Source organism: Microtus ochrogaster, unplaced genomic scaffold (assembly GCF_000317375.1).
Source record: "Microtus ochrogaster isolate Prairie Vole_2 unplaced genomic scaffold, MicOch1.0 UNK43, whole genome shotgun sequence".
NCBI lineage: Eukaryota > Metazoa > Chordata > Mammalia > Rodentia > Cricetidae > Microtus > Microtus ochrogaster.
In genome coordinates this window covers 2,354,760-2,360,387 of record NW_004949141.1, presented here as the reverse complement: position 1 = coordinate 2,360,387, position 5,628 = coordinate 2,354,760, and positions in this window count along the sequence as shown.

Sequence of the window (5,628 nt, the reverse complement as noted above, 5' to 3'; positions counted from 1 at the left end):
ATGCTCTTAACCACAGATGCCACGTCCCTCCAGCCCTAGGTTTTTTGTTTTGTTTTGAGACAGGGTCTCACTCTAACTCAGGCTGGCCTTGAGCTCACAGTAGTCCTCCTGACCTACCTCCCAACAACTGGGATTAGCTGTTAATCCCCTATGCCTATGCCGGGAAAGTCTTAACATTTAAGAAATCTTGAACTTGGACGATTGCTCAATGGGTAAAAGCACTTGCCACCAAACCTGGCAACCTGAGCTTGTTCCCTGGGACCCACACAGTAGAAAGAATTGTCCTCAAACTTCCACGTGTGCACCGCAGTGTGGCATCTTGCACGTATGCATCACATATACACAAATAATAAATGTCACTTTAAAAACCTGTATAAATAGTAAGAAATATATTATGTGAAGTTGAGGGTGTTGCATGGTGTTTGCCTAATTTGGCGTTTGATCCCCAACACTGAAAAACAAGGCCATACATTTTTGTTTGTTTGTTTGTTTGATAATGACTGTGTAATGGCCCTAGCTGTCCTGGGTATTCATTTAGTGGGTTATGGAGGAGAAAGGGGAGAAGGAAGAAGAGCAGAGAGAGAGAGACAGAGTGAGAGAGAAAGAGAAACAGAGAGATAGAGGGGGAAGGAGAAGAGTGTGGAGAAGGGAGAGAGGCAGAAGCTGCCTCTTTGGGAGAGAGACACGGAAAGGAAGGAACTCAGGCTGGAAGTGCAAGGAAGATCTGCTTGCCTCAGTGGACAGGAAGGGAGTGGGCGGGCTTGTCTCATGAAGGGACAGGACAGACCACTACAGTTACCCTTATTGCTAGCATTTCTTAGCAATAAAGCATTCCTAATTGAGGCTGTGTATGTTGTCTTTTTATAATGCGATCGAATACTGACTGTACTACAGAGCAGTGTAAATGTAACTTTTACACCCACTGAGAAACCAGAAAGTTGGTGTGGCTCACTATTGAAGTGTTTGCTTAGCTGCAGTCTGGAACCAGAACACAGCATCTCCAAAGTACGCCTGTACTTTAGTTCCTTTAGTCCACTACTTGGACATTTGGGGGCTTCTATTTTCCACTGCTTTCATATTTCCATAAATATCTTCATACAGAAATCTTTTGCCAGTAGCTTAAAATTATTTTCCTAGGATAGAAAACTATACTGATTCAAAGGTTTTGAAATCTCTAAAGTCCACCAGATTGCTTCCCACAAAGGTCAGGAAGATTTTGTTCCCGCAGTATGTGTTCAAGAGTGCCCACCAGCCCACCAGCATTTACCTTTCTTTAAAAAGCTTTGCCAATTTGACAGATGAAATGGAATCTCATTTTAATTTGCGTTGGATTGATCATGAGGTAGGAAATCTTTCCAAACGTCTGAACCCTTTGTAGTTCTTCTAGGACTGAAATTCCACTGCCTATGATTGGACATGTGGTGAGCAAAGAGCAGCTAGTGAATTGCTACAGGCTTGAGGACAGATAAGCAACAGAACCGCTTAACAATAAAGGGTGTGGTCACACCAAGCCATTGTCAAATTGGTTTTTTTGTTTGTTTGTTTTTTTGTTTTTTGGTGGTTTTTTTTTTTTTGAGACCCGGTTTCTCTTTGTACCTCTGGCTGTCCTAGAACTCACTCTGTAGACCAGGCTGCCCTTGAACTCACAGAGATCTGCCCACCTCTGCCTCTCAAGTGCTGGGATTAACAACACCTAGCCAGCACGGTCAGCTTGTGCTGTGCTGTGCTGTGCTGTGCCCTGTTAACAGCGAGTGGGGGAGAACTGAGCCATCATCTAGCAGGGCACTGAGTGGACCTTGCTGTTGCTGTCGACAGTGCTGAGGTTTGGCGGGTGACTTGGTTTCAGCAGTGTGTCATTCCTGCTGTTAAATCAATGTGACAGATTGGAATTTCTCTTCATTTGCTAGTTTTATTTGTATTTAATTAACAAATTCGTTTTAGCTTTCACAGATGCATAATCTATAAATCTGAGTCCATTCCTTAGTTTTGTGTTTGTATGTCCGTGCATGTGTATGTGTGCAATTTTATGAAGGATATCTTAAGCCAACTCGAAGTCCTTGTGAGAGTGCTTTTCCTTTATGAGAGATTCAAGCAACATTCAGTTTGAAAAACATTGTTATAGGAAGCTTGTCCCTTTTATGGTTTTGTAAACATAGGTATCAAGGGTTTAAAAGAAAGGGGAGTGTAATGTCCACTTAAGTATTAAAGTTTTCTACACATATTATTATTTTCTAGCCTATGGAAACTATAGCAGAAGGAACTATACTCTCTTTAGAATTCAGAGGATGTTTTGAGTTAGAACACACTATTTGTCAAAGTCAGCCTCCTATGGGTTGGTGAGATATAGAAGAATGTCTGCATTTATCCAGCTTGACCCTTCAGGACACAGGGAGTAAGTAGATAGTCACTGAGTAGACATTGTGTGAAGGGCTGAGCAAAGCCGCACATGAGCTGTGGAAACTAGCAAGAGCTGACCACCTTGACACCCAGCAGTCAGGAAGGATGGAGACCTTGATACTGGTACGCTGTTAGCTATCTCCAGCAAACTGAAGGATGCCTCAAATCAGGAGTCCTGCAGGTCCAGTCCTGGCTGGAGCACAGAGGGCATGACATCACTCTATATGGGCTAAGATGGCGAGATGTCAGTCAGTATACATTTGTAATATGTATAGGACGTATTGCAGACAGCAAGGGTGAGCCCTTTGTAAGCTATAAATTTGTGAGACGATATTCAGCTGTCGTAACAAGCGTGCTGCTCTTGAAAGGGGGAGGCTGGATATATGGGACACAGGCAGGAAATACATGGCCTGTCTATGAACCCTCCTCGCAATCTCACTGTGAACCTAAAACTGCTTTGTAAAAACTTCTATTTAAAAGCCAGGCAGTGGTAGCACGCACCTTTAATCCCATAAATTGGAGGCAGAGGCAGATGGATCTCTTTTGAGGCCAGCCTGGTCTACAGAACAAGTTCCAGGGCTACACAAAGAAGCCCTGTGTCAAAAAAAAAAAAAGAAAAAAGAAATTCTATTGAAATAAAAAGAATAAATAAAGCCAAGTACACAGGTTCTTAGTTGATTCAAGCATCCAAGTGGGCCCGACAAGTGAAACTGTTGATAAAGTAGCCAAGCCAGTACACACAACATTGGAGTGTTCTCTCTGCCTGGGACATTCTCCAAAGTAACCATATGGCTCACTTCCTCTCCTGTTCAGGGCTTTGTTCAGGTGTCTTTGAGATTGTCTAAGCAGTCAATACAAAAAAGATGGGAACAGTCATCCTCCTCCATCCAGGTCTCTGGGACTCAAACCATTCCACCTTGTGGCAGTCTCAGAACACAGGGCCTCAGAGTTCTCCACAGAGGAAGAAGAAAGCCCACACTAGCTGCGAATTGCTTTGGACTGTAAGAGGGATGTGTTCATTCTGCTTAGCCTATAGGCTAACACCAGCCACCTGACCCTACTGCAGAGGAAGCCAGGGAACACGAACAGAATAGAGCCGAGCCGAGACTTCATTGTGGCACTGCCAGCATCGAGGACAGCCCAGTATGTGACAGGAATTCCAGAAGTGTTTTTTGGGGGTTTGTTTGTTTGTTTTTCGAGACGAGGTTTCTTAGTAGCTATGGAATTCAAACTATAGACTAGGTTGTCCTTGAACTCACAGAGGTCTGTCTGCCTCCCCGGAGTGCTGGGATTAAACACGAGCACCACCGCCGCCCAGCATAAATGGGTCAGGGCTGGAGTGATGATGCTTCAGCACTGGATAAGCCTCTCCAACCGGTGTAATAATCCGAGTCAGACTGAATCAAACCGGATTAGAAAAGGCCCAGGTTTAATGGAGCCCAATACCAAATGGCTTTCCATCCCCTCAGAGAGGAGATAGGAAAGAAAGACCAGAAAACCAGGCGTTAGTTCTCTGGAAGGCAGTTTAAATACCCTGTGGGAGTGGTATCTCTGGGGATGGGTCATAATTTGGCAGCTTTCTCGGGGGCAGAATCTGAACAAGGCAACTCCCAGGGGAGGGGACTTGGGATGGAACTTCCACCCAAACATTCCAGACTCTTTGTATCTATGGATGCCAGTGGCTGGGGTGACGCTTCCACCCAAACAGTTAAACAGTTAAGAGTAATTACTGCTCTTGCAGAGGACCTGGGTTTGATTTCCAGCACTCATATGGCACCTCACAACTGCCCGCTACTCTAGTTCCATTGGATCTGATTCTCTCTCTCTCTCTCTCTCTCTCTCTCTTTCTCTCTCTCTCTCTCTGTTTTTGTTTTGTTTTTGAAGACAGAATTTCTCTGTACACCTCTGGCTATCCTGGAATTGGCTCTGTAGAGCAGGCTGGCCTTGAACTCACAGAGATCCTGCCTCCCAAATACTGGGATTAAAGGCGTGCACAGCCACTGCCCGACTGGAATTCCAGGAATGTTTATGAAGCCAATTAACAAATTCTGCAGTAGCAGTCTGTATTCGTGGGGGGGGGGGTGGAGAAGAAGTATGACTTCCTGAAGTAGGATTAAGATAATGAAGACTCTTCCTGACAACATACCCAACAGTTTATTGAATGCTTATTATGTACAAGACACCGTGCTTGATGACAGGAACACATAGGAATGAGAATTAATTCCTGATACCTAGTCAGGAATACAACACTAACATATGCAATATTTACCAAACCCATAGTAGAAATAAGCTATGGGAGCCCCAAAGGCCAAATTCTCCTGCGTTTTTAGTAAGAATGAGATTTTATGTCTGAACACTGTTGGCATGACAGGCATAAGGCTCTTGGTTAGGAACGGCTTCCTGCAGTCCCGGAAGGGGGGGTCTAGATCCCAGTATCAAGCTGCCTTCATGTTTCTCGTTCTCCCATTGATTCTAGCACATCCCTCACTCCCCTTCCACTCAGCGCAGAGTAGGCTGCAGCCCTGGACTCTTACCCGAAACTAAGGTTGCTCGAGTATTTTAAGAATTTTCCCTTCTAGTAAATTTCAAAAATCTGCTGGTTTTTCCCCCACCCCACCCATACTCCCCTACTCCTTTGAACTCTGCCGGAAGTCGGTGACAGAAAAAGAGGCAGGAATAGAGAGCTCTGGGCCATTGAAGCTCAAAGGCAGGGGTGGTAGAGGATTGGGAATTAGACAAGGAAAATGCCAAGGTAAAGGTGGACCATAATATGGGCATGAAAGGTAAACCTCACCACTCTGCTTGGAGATGGCTTCATGTGCATAAAAACCACATTACCTCTTTAACACAAAAACATGAAAAGTTACAGTCAGCTAAGAAAAAGTCCAAAATGATAGCAATGTTCCCTCGGGTTGGGAACAAACTCCTCAAGCTCACCATCCTTCCATGTAGGGCCTTTGTGAAATCAATTCCATAGCTCAAGAAATCTATTCCAACCATTTGTCTATCTTCTAATTGGCAAGAGCAAAGTGTATTGCCAGTTCTCGTGTGGCAGGTCAAACCTAGAGGCTGGCATTGCCCTGCAGCTCTTTCTGATCGGGGATCCAGGCGCCGCGGCATGCCTGGACCCCCTGACTCAGGCTTTCTCACAAGCCAGCAACCGAGGTGTCAGCCCAGCTGCTCAAGGTGGGAAGCCTCTGTTCCCAGGATGCCCAGTTTCTAGCGACACCC